Source organism: Heterocephalus glaber, unplaced genomic scaffold (assembly GCF_053883595.1).
Source record: "Heterocephalus glaber isolate CG9 unplaced genomic scaffold, H.glaber_assembly_v1.0 deba00001523, whole genome shotgun sequence".
NCBI lineage: Eukaryota > Metazoa > Chordata > Mammalia > Rodentia > Bathyergidae > Heterocephalus > Heterocephalus glaber.
Window position 1 is genome coordinate 8,140,547 of NW_028258327.1, and position 16,022 is coordinate 8,156,568.

Consider the following 16,022-nt stretch of genomic DNA (forward strand, 5'->3'; position numbering starts at 1 on the left):
GGCCTCTAGTTCTCTTTTTCATTTGGGTCTTTCTCTGCTTTGTGGATCAAGGTGATGCTTGCTTCCAGGAGTGAATTTGGGAGTATTGCTTCCCTTTCAGTTTCACTGAAGAGTTTAAAGAGTAGTGGCAGTAGTTCCTTTCTAAACATCTTGTAGAATTCAGCAGGGAAGCCATCAGGACCTGGTCTTTTCTTAGTTGGTAAGTTTTTAATTACATTTTCAATTTCATCGATTGATATTGTGTTGTTTAAAATTTTTAGGTCTTCTTCGTTCAACTTTGGTAATTAATATGTATCTAGGAACCTGTCTACTTCTTCTGTGTTGTCCATCTTATTGGTGTATATATTCACAATGTAGGTATTGATGATCCTCTGGATTCTGCTGGGTCCATTATAATTTCATCCTTTTCATTCCTAATTGCATGGACTTGGGCCTTTTCTTTCCTTTTTCTGATAAGGTTGGCTAAGGGTTTGTCAATTTTGTTTATTCTTTTGAAGAACCAACTCTTGGCTTCATTGATTGTTTTGTATCATTCCCTTAGTCTCAATTGAATTGATTTCTGCTCTGATCTTCATAATTTCCTCCCTTGTATGGGCTTTGGGTTTGTCCTGCTCTTCTTTTTCTAGAAGCTTGAGGTTCAGCATCAGGTTGTTTAATTGAGCTCGCTCTGTTTTCCTAATATGTGTATTTGCTGCTATGAATTTCCATCCTAAGACTGCTTTTATTGTATCCCATAGATTCTGATATGTTGCATTGTCACTGTCATTTAATTGAAGGAGCTGTCTGATTTCTTCTTTAATTTCCTCTGTGATCCATTGGTTATTCAGAAGTGTGTTGTTCAATTTCCATATGTTTATGAAATTTTTCCAGTTTCTTTTGCTATGGATCTCCAATTTCATTGCCCTATGGCCTGATAATATACAGGGGATAACTTCAATTCCTTTGCACTTACTTAAACATGTTCTATGAGCAAGTATGTGGTCTATTTTGGAGAAACTGTTACACCCATATTTATGGCAGTCTTACCATTTTGCACTATACTCTGAACATTTTGTACAGTAAGCAGTGGAGACTGAGGAAGAACCTTTTTTTGCCATTTCATTTAATTCCAGAATATCCAAATCCTTTCCTTTACCTGGCAATTAGGTTGAAGCATCTTCATTCAGGTTTGTACCTACAGCAGACACTGAGCTGGAATCTGGTTGCAACTTTAATTAGATTGAGATCAGCAGTGATTAGTCCAAATTTAAAACTCCTGTGTCCCATCTGATTCACTCTGGTCAGTATTTAAGCAGGGAGGGCCTTGGGCTGCAGTTCCAAATGGTTTTATTTAACCTTTGGATTCATCTTTGGCAGGAAGAGTGTCAAACTCCCTCATTTCTAGTCTTTTTTTCACTGAATTTCTTTACAAAATATAAGGCAGGAGTAAGGATGAGAAGGGAAGGCTATTCAGGCAGCTTGCACTTGGGTCTCTTCCATACTGTCATCCATTCTGCCAGCCCAGACTTTCTTTGTCCCTGTAGTTTCTTCATTTATATCAACTTCTTTACCTGACCCCTGCAGATCTCACAGTTGCCCCTGGAGACAGAGGCTTCTAGAACTCTCTTCTTGTCTATGAAGTGTTTGTTTCTCAGGATTTCAGTTCATTGAGGCTTCCTTGCATCCTCAGTTTTTCGCTAATCCAATTGACAAGAACTTTTTGCAAGTTTATTGTTACTGTTATAACTGCAACAAATCTTTTGCTTCCTTCTTCATCCTAAATATTTTAAATAATCACAAGACAAATACTACCCCCAATTTTTATTTGAAATAGGTAATCCTAAAGCATATTTAATTATAAAGTAAATCTTATTAGCAAATTTTTAAAAATAAACTCAGATTGCTATGCACTGGATCATAATTGCCATTCGACTTTACTTGATTTCTAGTTCACAGTTGAACTCTTTCTTGGAGCATATTAAATTTTTTCAGGCTGTATTGAGTGTCTAGGCTCATTGCTGATTTTGTGTGTGTTGGATATCTACTCTATTGGGATAATTTCTGGGAATACCTTCTTAAAAGCTTTCCAAGGAAAGAATTCCCTTGGGTTTTCTTCCTCCTTTATTTGTATTCTTTTGTCTTTTTCTATATAACAGAAGTAATCATTATACCTAAGACAGAAACTCACCCATCTCCCAAGACAGTCAGAAGTCTTTAATTTCTTCTTGTCTTTTGGAGAAAAATGATAAACATTTTTCTTCCCATAAGTGTTCCAGCTGGAAATGACCACCATTAACACCATTCAAATTCATTTATAACTGCTCACTTGGCAATTTGTTAGCAATGATTAGGGATATCCTTAAATTTGAAACTTCCATTATTATTTTCTTAAAGAATTTATAATCCTAATAAAGTATACATTGAATGGATCTTAGAGCTATTTTTACCAAGTTAATTTAAAACATCTTCATGACATTGCTGTTTGAATTATACTCATCATTGTTACCTTATATTTAAATTGACTATGTTAGTATCATTCAGTTTTCTGCATAACAGGAAAAGAATTTAAAATGAAGATCAAATCCACATCCATATATATATATGACTAGCTGCAAACAACAAACTCTATGAATTCTTACTGAACATGAGAAGACTGGGGCTCCTCTTCCATCTGATCCCCTTCTATTGTTGAATACTGCTTGCTATCATTGCCCTCTTGGATTTTTCTATAGTCTATGCCTCACTGTGGGCCATGGAAGAGGTAAAAGGAAGAGGAAGCAGGGCCGGGTATGTAGCTCAGTGGCACCGTGCCTGCCTTGCAAGAGCAAGGTCCTGAGTTTGATCCCCGATACAAAAAAAAAAAGGAAGAGGGAGCAAGACAAAGAGAACAGAAGCTTTGTGGCTGTGCAGTATTTGGAGGCAGAAGATAATTAGCGAATTTCTTTTTAACTTATTGTCCCCTCAATTTCCCCATCCAAATCTTTCTTTTCCCTTGTATTTTTCACACTCATTGCTTTCCAAGAAATATTCACATGAGACCGATGAGGTCCTGAACATCAGCTCCTTTCTTCTCCCAGCTTACCTCTTTCATAATCACTTCAGTCTTTGTCATTGTTATAACCAGTCCTTCCTGCTTCTGACACTTTTAGAAAGCACTGAAAGAGATGCAAGTTAATAAAAATGTAACCACAATTGCCTATTCCCAGGGAGACTATCAAGTGTGTGATGAATTTTATGAATATTTTGTTTACATCAGGCGAGGGTAAATTGAATAAAGAAGATAAGGATTATTACATAAACCAAGAAATTTCTCTCCCAAATGACTATATATACTTTGATTATATGTATATTTTATGGCTTTCTTCTTTGCCAAGCTCATTCTTTTTATCTACAGTGAACTTGCCATATACTGAGGCAGTAGGTCAGGGGTAATAATTATTCTCCATTAGCACCATGTCTCCCATATCTCTTAGGAGTTCCATCAAACAGTTAGTAAATGATAAAGAGTAATAAAAATTGCTTAAATAAAACAACCACTCACACCTAAAAGAAATCTAGAAGTGGATAGCTGAGGTCTGGCAGATAAGGTTTAAGATTATTAGACATCAGGTTTCTCTTAGCTTTTTGTTTTGTCAGGGCATGACTTCTAACTGCAAGATTGTTTTATCATCCAAAAGTGCTGTTGAGGCACCAGCCGTCATATATTAGAAACAAGAAAGGGAAAGAACAAAAAGAATGTTTATGTTAGCTGAGTCAACTCCCATTAAGCTGGACTTTCCAAAGATTACTTCCAACTCCCTACTATTGCCAGAATTTAGATACATAGTCATACTTCATTCCAAAGAAGGTTGAAAAATGTAGTCTTCAATCTGGTCATATGCCTGTCTTCAGTTATTAAGAGAAAAGTGAATGGATATTGTAGAAAAATTAGCCATCTCTGTCACATCCACAGGCTCTAAAAGCAAAAGATGATCTTTTGAGTAATTTTAGATATTAGTTCAAATTACATGACACTTGACCACTTGTAATACCTATATAACTCTACCTTCTACTTTAAAATGCTTCGAGGCAGATGAAACCACTGGGGAAATGCCCAGAGAAGGGTCAACAGGAGAGACAGATGGCAGAAAGCATAATTGCCTAGTAATTTTTAGCTATCAAGTACATAAGAAACAGCTTAGAATTATTACCCAAAAGACAAAAGATGACAAATGTTAACAAGGACATGGAGAAAAGGGAATATGTGTAGACTGTTAGTGGGAATGTAAATTGATAAAACCTTTAAGGAAAACAATAAAAACAGAACTATCATATGATCTGGTAATGATCCAGCAATCCCCTTTCTGGGTAAGGTATATACGTGAAGGAAATTAATTCAGTATGTTGTGAAAATACCTGTACTCTCATGTTCACTGTAGCATTATTCACAATCCCTGTTATAGTCACTTTTCCATTGCTAGGTCAAAACACCTGAACACTTAAAGGAGGAATGGTTTATATTGCCTCATGATTTCAGAGGATCCAGTTCACAATTGGCTCTACAAGACAGAAACAGCATGGTGGAAGGACATGGCAGAGGTTAGGTACTCATCTAATGGTGGTCAGGAAGCACAGAGAGAGAGGAAGAGGCGCAGGAGTAAGAATACGTTCTTCCAGATCATAACCCCGTGACCCACCTCTTCTGATCAATCCCTGCCTCCACTGGTGAGTACAGTGCCTCCTGATCCCATCACCTTCGGAAAGCCTGACCTCTGAGCGCAGGAGACTTTGGGGAGACATTTTAGTTCTAAACTGTAGCAATAGCCAAGACATAGACTCAACCCAAGTGTCCATCACCAAATGCAGGGATGAAGACATTGTGCTAAGTATCTGTATACAACAGATATTATTCAACCTCAAAAAAGGAGGAAAACTCATCATCTATGACAACATGTATGAATGTGGAAGACCTTATGCTAAGTGATATAAGCCAGGCACAGAAAGATGAATATTATATGATTCCGTTTACGTGTAGAATCTAAAAAAGTCAAACTTACAGAAGTGAAAAGTAGAAAGATGACTGATGGGGCTGATGAGTGGGAGGAATGAGGAGAACTTAGTCAAAGGGTAAAAAATTCAGTTATGTAGGATAAATGTACGACTAGAGATCTAATATGTAGCATGGTAACTGTAATAAATAATACTGTATTTTGTATTTGAAATTTGCTGAGAGAGTAAATCTTAAATATGTCCACTACACACACACAGTACACAAAAGGTAACTGAGGAAATATGTTTATTAGCTTGATTTAATCATTTTGACATCTCAATATATCAAAATATCACATTGTATACCTTATATGTATACAACTTTTAAATGTGTCAATTGTACTTCAATAAAACTGGGGAAACCCCTAAAAACATACAAAAAATAGTCCCTGTCCCCTTTTGGTCATTCATAAATATTTCATAATGGCTTCCTAAATCTAGATAGTAAGGAGGTATAAAATGTGCACAGCATGAAAAAATAAACTATAGAGCAAATGAGGAATTAGACGTATTCTTGAGAAACAGGAGTAGCTGTTATTTGAATTGGAACTGTCTAACAATGGAAAGTTTGCCTCAGGTTGTACAAAATTTCTCATAACTAGAAAAGTTCAAAAGAGAAGCTGAGCTTCAAGGAAATTTTTAAAAAAGTAATTGGATGATTTTGTAAAGAAGTATGACCATAATTCTAATGCTTAAAATATCAGAAGATGTGAGATATCATATGTACACCAAATATTGTTAGAATAGATTATGGCAGATCCACACACTATGCAGGTTTTAAAGTGACTACATAAATATTTATTGACAGAGAAAAAAATGTCACATTATATCAGATTAAACAAACTGGTTACAGAATAAATCTTGTAAGTATGATTTATCTATATCTATAAATCCATAGATAAAATTTTATAATATCTATAAATACATAGCTGCATACCAAAGATTAATCCACTCTTGAAGGTGAGATTGAGGGGAATTTTTTCATTTTTAAGAATACATATATAGATATGAAAATTATCTAAATATTTGGAAATTATTACAATTGTTAATATATTTAAAGAGAAAAAAAGCTGAATGATCATTTGTAAGGGAAAAAGGTAAAAGAGATTGGGTAGGTTAGGCCAATAGACCCTAATAGTTTCTTTCTACTCTAAAATTTGATAATGCCAAAATATATGCTTCTGACCCAAGTGTAGTGAGTAACTGGCAGCATGAGTAATCCACATACCCACAAATGATTAAAGAGAGATCCTGTGGGTGTTGTTGGTGTTTCTCAGAAGGGCTCAGTACTGGGCTGGGTATACAACTCACTGAGAGCACTTTGTGTAAGTAAGCAAGGCCCTAGGTTGGATCCCTATCATGGAGGGTGGGGGTTAGATGGAGGAAGGGAAGAATATCTCATTACTTGATCTCAGAGCTTGTTAGTCCATGATCTCAGTGACATGCCTTTCTACAGCCTATCTTCTCCCTGAGTCCTTCGACAGTGTTAGATGACTAGTAGCTGTGGTTTTCCTAAGACAATCTACCTATATCATTTTATTTGTACATTGTTCTGTCCTTTCTTCCTTCAAAAGCTGTAATCTTGCACCTAAAATAATACTTGCTAGAAACTGACAGCTTAAATAGCTTTCTCAGCTGTAGCCAAAAGGAGCCCAAGCAAGAGGTATGGTTATCTAAAATCCTGTTACTTTAAGAGGGGGCGAAATAGTAACAATCACAGCAAACAAAAACACCACAATCCTTCTGCAGGATGAACCTATGGGTGATTTTGGAAAATCTTATACTCTTTTAGAAAATTGAATAGTTTGTGATGATAAAGAACATATTGCTGATTTCTTCCTTCCCTCATGATTGAGTAAATATGTCTATCTTTATATACCTGACTGTTCTTTCCGTAGGAGTCTGGTGTGGTTCTATAGGTCATTCTACCCCTAAACTCTCACATCGTTCTGCTGTTGATATGTGAAAAAATGACCAGCTGGGCTTATTCCTATATAAGACCTAAAGTTAAGGAAAAGATTCACACTAATTCTATCGCAGTATCTCACTCACAATCTTGGCTAATGAAACAGACACTTGACAGCAAACAATTGTGGTTGGAATCAACCATACACATACACAAAAGAATTAAAAGAGTTAAAATTGGTAAATATCCAAGAAAATATAGGAAAAGACTAATGAGTATTATTAGTATTATTTTAAATGTAATCTGACTAGTGTAAGTGGCTCTGAAGTTGAAACATGGATATCACAGAACTATTTTGAGATGGGGGACAGTTGTTACATTACTGAAGAATTTTAATGAATGCTGAACCCATTTGTTATTTATTTCCTTCCAAATGTTAATAAACAGCCTCAGTGATAATTGCTGATTTTCTATATTTATGGAAAACTGGCATTTCATAAATATCAAATTGTGATATCATCTACTTGTATGCTGGTTTTCTATGAATATATAAATTTTGTAATTACCTCTAGAAGTATGAGTTAATTTTTTTGTATGGGCAAATCAAGAAAGAGAATGACAAATCTGTTAAAATGGTAGAACCTTAAGCATTTTTTCCATTGTTCTTTTTATGAATTATCTCAAATGATGTCATGAAATGGCAGAGAAAAATCTAGGATATAAAATTTTTCTATTAAAGCTACCAAGAAGTTCATCAAAACTAAGTCAATATGCAGGCTTTGGCAGGGATGTACATAGAGCTTTCTCAAAAGACCAAAAGGTTATGAAGACTTTCTAGGTCCCAAATAATCAATGTTTAAAATATAACAAATGTAGAGGTTATACTAATTCAAACTAGTGAAGGGTTTTTTGCTTAAAAGAAAGTTTTAGCTTATTTTAACTCCAGGGAAAAGAAATTCTCACTTGATATGTTTACTATTAAAATGTATTCTCTTGGATAGTATCGGCAGAAACTCCACATTAATATTTATTTTTAGAACTTTAATCCATTTCATGGTTCAGTAGAGAATTAATATTTAGCAAATGTGTGATCAGCGTCTTTTCTTGTCTTATGGCTCAAATTCACCCAAGTCCTTCATATGCAGGTTCTATTTTTATTATGAGTTTTATAATGAGCACATATTTTACTTCACATTGTGGTAAAATCTTTTTTTATGGGCCACAACCTTTCCTTCAAAGTCAAGTCACATTAAGTGGAATGTTTTAGTAGCTAAAGGAAGAAAATGAGTGTTTGGGTGAAGGAAACTTCATCTACTACTTATGGGTTTTATGTCCTAAAATGCAATGAGACTGAACAATACTTGAAAAGATGATCCTAAATGATAGCAACACTTTTTAAAAGGCCTAATAAGGCTAGAATCCCTAATTTGAGCAGTATCAAAATTTTCTATAATGGTTATACCATATGTCTAGTCAGATTATAGGAAAAAAATGACCTTTCTAAAGTGTTTAAATCCAACTGAACATTAACACCTGTGCTATGAAAGGTAAGTTTGGTGGTAATGAGGGATTAATTATAGCAAATAGATTGTTTGATAACAGACAGACCTCAAATCTGACCAAAGCCTTGGAGTCATGAAACCAAGTAGCAACTTCAGGAACAAAACTTTCCTTTATAAGTAGAATGTGCCCTCTTTCCAAAAGGGTTGTGAATGATCTAGATGAAAACTATTTATAAATCAGGTAATATGCCAAAAATTACCTCCCATAATATTTTAACCAGCAGATGGGAATCACAGATGTGGTTATCAACCTCTTCAAGTATAGTTAGAGTTCCACCCAAACAGCTAGCCAAATAGCAATTCAGCATGAGCTAATCGTAATCAGAGAATTTTGTGCTTTTTCATATTAGAGAATTAAAAAAATATTTGTGTGCTTGAATTAAGTCATTTATGACCCAAGTGAAATTTGGACCACTGTGGAAGACATGGCTTATAGGTTTTGTTTTCTACGACTAGAAACTAGTGGAACAGGCCACATCCTGAGATGCATATGAGCAAAGGATGAGCACTGATTACGACTCTGTGGGCCCTTCACCATCTCCACGTTTTCAATAGCCATACAATTCAAGCTCTAGAATGCATATTGAATCCATTTGAGGAAAACTTTGACTCTCAAAGTGTGTTTTTGCTCTGGGCAGGTACAGAAGTTTAAGTGGCTTCTTGAATTCTAACTCATGTACTGTTACAATGGAAATACTTTCTCTCTCTCTCTCTTTCTTTCTTTCATGTTTTTCCATTCATATAACCTCTCAAGTTGCAAATGGCTTTTATAAATTCTATTTTTGTGCTTTAGAACTCACATCCTTTGTTTTCTACTGCACGTTGGCTTTGTTTATGGTTATGAGCTTCAGAATTACATGAAATGTTTAGAAACAAAGATGACTATGATGAGCAAAAATGGCTTCTCTTGAAAACTCCTAAAGAAATCCAAGCTTCTAAAAATTTATAAAAAGCTTTTCATCATAATATTATAGGAACCCTCTTCCTATAAAGAAAAATCATGGAGTAATTTTTAATAGTATGTTGAGTAGTCCAATTATTATTTTAATTCTCTTTCTTCTAGGAGTATTAACATGATTCCTCACAGACATACTTGGTGAGGTGAAAATAATGACAGCCTCTGATAAACATCTTTTTAACCTTTGCCTTCATAGCCAGTAAAAGACTTGTTTAGACAACTGCCTCACCCAGTTCTCAAGGCATGTTTAGGGGCCGTGTTTTCAGGCTTCACTATTGCTAAAATATTGATTCCCTAGTTGGCATTCTGATGTGAATTCACAAAGCTTCTTGAAGGTAATGATGCTGGTTTTTTAATCCTGAAAATTTATAGGCTGCACATAAGTGAGATATCAACTTTTGAACCTATATTCATGAATGGGTTATTAGTTCAGCTTACCCTTAACACTGATTATCACTAGATAACCCAGAATATTGACTGAATCTAAATGGCAAGTTCTCAGGAAGAGGTATAAGGCTTATTTCTCTCCATTGAATCGAAGTGGGGACTATAAGTATGCAGGACCCTGAATAACAATAATAATAGTAATAGCTACTAACATATATCTAGGGCTCATTATAGGCTAGATACTAATACTCAAACAACTATCTGAGTCACTTTATTTTATTATTCTGTTTCTATAGAGAGAAAATAGCATTTGTGAAAGTAAAGAAACTTGCCCAAGTTCAAAGAAATCAGTGCAGAGTTGGCATTTAAACTAGGCAGCTGGATCCTAGGGTCTATTCTCTTAATGACTGTTTTCTTAACAGCTAACTGTTCTCTGAAGTGGGCCCTGTTCTGTCCAGAGATCCTCAAAGAGCAACTTCTGCACTTACAGCAAAGGAGCACTTATTCTGTTTATCTCATGTCACTACAGGAATCCAGGCTGAGCCTCCTTGTAAGAAGCAATATCTGCAGGATCTTTCTCTTTGGTATATAAGGATACATGAGGTTTTAAGAGCTCCATTTTTCAAAAACAGAAGCAGAACAAGACATTATGAGGATTTCCATAGGGTTTTCCAGCTATCAACTGAATCTAGCCAGGATATTAGATAGTTTAACAAGTGACTATATTTTCTGAACTTTCTAACAGTTGTAAAATTCTATAATAGTCTATCTTCTTGTTTTTAGTATTTCTTGTTTTCCCATAGTTATTTTTAGTAAAATTGAGGCTGGAGATTGGGGTGTGGCAAACCAGCTGAGCAAGAGGTTGATCTGTCAGAGTTCCTGTTCACAGGACATATGCACAGAAAGTGCTATCTTTAATCTTCACCCAATAACTCAACCCAGTTTTTTTTCCATTAAGTTCATTGATACCTCTTAGGTATAAAATACAGTTACATTCATCATTGGGAACTTGTACCTTTACATGATGTATCTTGGTTCCTCATTCCCCTGCCCACCCTTCAACCCCTACACCCCTCCCTATTTACAATGACTTTGTTTCCATTTTTTCCTTTTCTCATATTTTTCCTTCTCTTCTTTCTTTTCCCCTACTTCTTTCTTTTCCCCAACTTCCTCTACCCCTTTAGACCTTTTCTTCCCATTTAACATTATCAATTATACATTTTAATCCTTATTACACTTTTAGTTTCTCACACCAGAGAAACTATTCAGTATTTACACGTGTGTCCTATTTCACTTAGGAGTATGGTCTCAATGTGCATCAATTTAGCTATAAATGTCTCTAGTTTCTCATTCTTTATGGCTGAGTAGTACTCCATTTTATAAAAAGACCACATCTTCTTTATCCAGTCTCCAGTTGTTGGGCAATTGGGCTGTTTCCAAGCTTTAGCTATTATAAAGTGTGCCGCTATAAACATGGGTGAGCAGTATGATTCTTTTAATTCTTTTGGGAAGATACCCACTAGAGGAATATTTGGGTCAAATGGGACCTCTAATCCTAGTTTTTTAAGGTATCTCCATATTGATTTCCACTGTGGTTGCACCAGCCTGCACTCCCACCAACAATGGAGAGGGGTTTCTTTCTCCCCACAACCCTGCCAGCATTTGTTATTGGTTGATTTCTTGATAGCAGCCATTCTTTCTGGGGTGAGATGAAAAATCTGTGTTGTTTTCATTTGCATCTCTTGAATGACCAGTGGTGTTGAACATTTTTTCATATGTTCATTTGTTGCTTTTACTTCTTTGTCTGAGAAATGTCTGTTCATTTCAGATGTCCATTTGAATTAGGTCTTTATATTTGGGGGGTCTGATTTTTAAAAGTTCTTTATAGATTCTAGAGAGTAGACCTTTGTCTGAGGATCAGCTTGTAAAAATTTTTTTCCACATTGTAGGTTGTCTCTTAGCTCTGTTGGTGGTTTCTCTTGCTGTGCAGAAGTTTTTTTTAATAAGAAGAGATCCCAGTTGTTGATTCTTTGTGCTAGTTCACATGAAACTGAGCTTTTGTTCATGAAATCTTTTCCTGAGCCAGTGTCTTCAAGAGTTCTAGTTAACCTCTCTTCCAGCTGGTTTAGTGTTTCTGTTGTAATATTTAGATCTTTAATCCACTTTAGTTTTAGTTTAGTGCATGGTGAAAGATAGGGGTCTAGTTTTAATATTTGGCAGGTTGAAATCCAATTTTCCCAACACCATTTATTAAAGAGACTATTTTTCCTCCAGTGAGAATGGTTGGCTCCTTTGTCAAAGATGAGGTGGCTGAGTGTGTCTGGAGTTGCTTCTACATCTTCTAATCTACTCCACTGATCCTTGGGTCTGTTTCTTTCCAGTACTATGTTGTTTTATCATAGTGGCTTTGTAGTATAGTTTCAAGTTGGGGATTGTGATACCCCCTGCCATGTCTCTGTTGCCTAGAATTGCTTTGGCTATTCTAGGTCTCTTCTGGTTCCAAATGAATTTTTGGGTTGTTTTCTCAAGGGCTGTGAAGTATGCTGCTGGGATTTCAATTGGGATTGCATTGAATCTATATAGCAGTTTTGGAAGTATGGCTATGTTCACTATGTTGGTTATTTCTACCCAGGAGCAAGGGTTGTCTTTCCATTTTCTTATATCCTCTTCTGTCTCTTTTTTCAGAGTGCTCTAGTTTTCAATGTAGAGGTCTTTAGCTTCCTTCATTAGATTGATTCCTAGATATTTCTTTTTTTTTTTGATCAACCAGGTTTTTGATAGGACAGCATAAACCTGACATCAGCCTGAGGAGTAGAAGTTACAAAATATGGTCACCTTTAATTGTGGCTACTGTGTTCTCTCTTTCAGCGTGGTCTGCTTTCACTTTGTAGAGTGTAATTCTTTCTCTATTTTTAATAGGCTCACATTTGTTCAGGAAAAAAAAGGAACCATGAGATCAACTGAACTGGGAGACTGTAGCACTCCAATACCTGGTGACATGTTTTGGTGATGCCAGCCAGGAGGAGGTAAGGCCCTTTGGGCACAGTTTTGTTTCACTCCTTCTCTGAAATCTATGGACTCAAGCAGGGAACAATTGGTTTAGTTTTTTTTTCCTGTCCCTCTTTGGCTCCTCTAGGAAAGCCCCAATACCCTTCTTGTCCCTTTTTCCCACTTGGGCTTTCATCTGTTGGAGGGCTCAAATCCTTTAACTTTTTTCTGATGTTCCTTGTTGGGGAGAAGCAGGGAGTGAGAGGGGTTTAAAAATTAATGGAACCTGGGAAACTCAGGAAGTTTTCTCATAGCTCTGGGAACAGTTTCCTAGTGTGTCCCACCATGTGGGATGGGGGAGGGAAAATACATGGGCTCTGTGTTTTTCTCAGCCAGTAAGAGAGGCCTACAGGCCTGCCTCAAGTTTATCTCCCCTTTTCTTTTTTCTCTTTCCCATTTTTGGTCACACATTGTGGGTGTAAGTCGGCTAACGCCTACCAGAGAACCTGTTATTTACTCAGTCACAGATCATTCAGATTCAATGGGTACAACCCAGAGTTTAGTTCTTCAAGGTTTTGTTTTGCCTAATGCTTTGTTCAGCTTTCTCACTCTTTCGATTCTGTGCTAAAAAATATTTCCTCTAGATGGTCTTTTATCTCTGGCCATCCTTAGTGAGTCACTTTCTCGGGGGCTTGTTTCATCTCAGTTACATGGCTCTGTCATGTTTGGCAGCCATTTTGGTTTGTTATGTGAATTAGTTATGGTTCATCTTGTGGGTCAGCCACACCATTCTGGCCTGGGTAGGAAGGAAAGATGGTGTGGGGCACTAGGAAGAGAAGAACAGCCTGGGAATAAGATGGGCTTGTGGATTTGAAAATGTACACCTGCCTTGAGTGCCTCTCATTGGGTCATTCACGATATGATTAACAATATGATTGATAGGGTGTTGAGTTTATCTCAATTGTATCTACTGCACCAGACCTTTCCCACAATTCACTCAATTATAATTACATGCATGATTTGTAGTCCATATGTATGAACTGTTAATGAATTTTGAGTGAAGAAATCATTGTAGGTCATGCCAATATGTTTAACTTGTATGGGCCCTGGCCTGGAACCTTAGGAATTTCCTGGGTCTTTATTATTCTTATTTCTGCCTCCCTTAGGACAAAGGAGCAGGAGAATGGTCTGGAGTGTTGCCCAAGTTCAGATGAATGGAGAGGGAGTGGCCCTATAGCTCCAAATTGTACTATCTATATTAGTATTGAATAACAAAAGCAAGATGCACAATGGTATATACAATTTCACTTATTTTAATATATATCTGTAAAACAACACTATAAAGCATTTGTGGATTCATACATGTATAGAAGGAAAAACAACAAAAATGGAAAGCTATAAAACAAATTTGTAATAGAGTTTGCTACTGGGGAGCACAAAGTGTACTTTATATTTGAAATATTTTATTTCTTGTAACATGGAAATGTGATCAGTTTTTTGGAAGGATTGTAGAATGTGATGGTATATTTTTGAACTTTTCAGTAACTTAAAAATTTATCAAAATAAGATTACATTTAAAAATTAAAGAAAAAAAAAGAAAGATAACATAGTCATTGAAGACCCCCCCCCCAAAAGAATAGTATATGGTGTATTGTACTGGGTTTAACAATTGGTCCTCCTATTCCTTGGAGCTGATTCTGATCTAGACTAAACCACAGTAACTATAAAAATTCCTAAATATGTTCCAGACTACTTTGGGGATAAAAAAGTAGGACTTTTGTTTGCAATGAGATGAGGAATTTTGAAGACAGGCCTGAATCATATTCCTGCATAGCTTTACTAACAATTCAAGTCTTGAAATAGAAAATTCAAAAAAGTAGTGTTATGCATGTTTGATTTCAATGTACAGTAAAGCCTTGATTTGCAAGCATAATTCAGTCCAGAAACATCCTTGTAATCCAAAGCACTTGTATATTGAAGCATATTTCCCTGTAAGAAATAATGAAAATGCAGATGATTTGCTCTATAACCCCAAAATATTCATATAAAATGATACCATACTATAATAGAATTCAAAATAATAAAGAAAATACAAAATATAAAGAGAAATATGATTAATCTGCATTTACCTTTGAAAACTTCCATGGCTGGTGTGAGAGACAAAAAAGAGAAGGATTATTATGTAGGATGACTTTCACTAACAGAAGTATCTATTGGCTCAACAGAATCTTTTTCTTTTCACATAACTTTAACAAGGAACCTATCCAGTGACACTTGCTTTGGCCTCCTTTTGAGGATTTCATGGAAATGTGACATAGCATCGTTGTTACACAGATTCATCACTCACACTGCTTTGGCCATATTCTGGTACTGCTTTTCTATAAAATTTTGCACTGTTTCCCACATTTTACATATCTCCCTCATCTCATTTGAAGTGAGAGATTCCTCTACCTTTTACTCCTCCTCCTTTTTTAAAAAAAATTTATTTTATTGATATATTTTAGGTACACAATATAATGGCATTCATCACTGGAAATTTGCACCTTTACATAATCTCTCTTGGTTGTTTATTTTTCCCCCTTCTCCTGCCCTCCCTTCAACCCCTCCCTCCTCCTTATTTACAAAGCCTTTGTTTCCATTTTTTCATTTTCTCATATTAATTTCATTCCCTTCTTTCCTTTCCCCTACGCCTCCCACTTCCCCTTCCCCTTTGCCCCTTTTCTTCCTATTTCACATTATCTATTGTACATTTTAGTCCTTATTTACACTTTAAGTTTCTCACACTAAAGACACTATTTGGTATTTACACGTGTGTCCTATTTACTTCACTTAAGAGTTCACTTCAATGTTTGCCTCCTTTGTCCAAGATGAGATGGCTCAGTGTGTCTGGAGTTGGATCTGCATCTTCTAATCTGTTCCACTGGTCCTCAGGTTTATTTCTTTGCCAGTACTATGCTGTTTTATCACAGTGGCTTTGTCGTATAGTTTCAAATTTGGGGTTGTAATACCGCCTGCCATGTCTCTGTTACCTAGAACTGCTTTTGGTAGTCTGGGTCTCTTCTTATTCCAAAAGAATTTTTGGATTGTTTTCTCAAGGTCCGTGAAGTATGCTGCTGGGATTTCAATTGGGATTGCATTGAATCTATATAGCAGTTTTGGAAGTATGGCCATTTTCACTATGTTGACCTTTCCTAAACAGGAGCAGGGGATGTCT

General features: G+C 36.0%; 1 protein-coding gene across 2 annotated transcripts in view; it reads left to right on the top strand.

The window, feature by feature from the left end:
* The window catches only part of Fbxl4 (F-box and leucine rich repeat protein 4), a 357,862-nt gene that overhangs the window by 146,642 nt on the left and 195,198 nt on the right, over positions 1–16,022 (top strand). For both annotated transcript variants that reach the window (XM_087187955.1, XM_087187956.1), the window contains exon 3: positions 12,740–12,846. The gene's annotated coding sequence lies outside the window, so the exon portion shown is untranslated. The remainder of the gene's footprint in view (positions 1–12,739; positions 12,847–16,022) is intronic.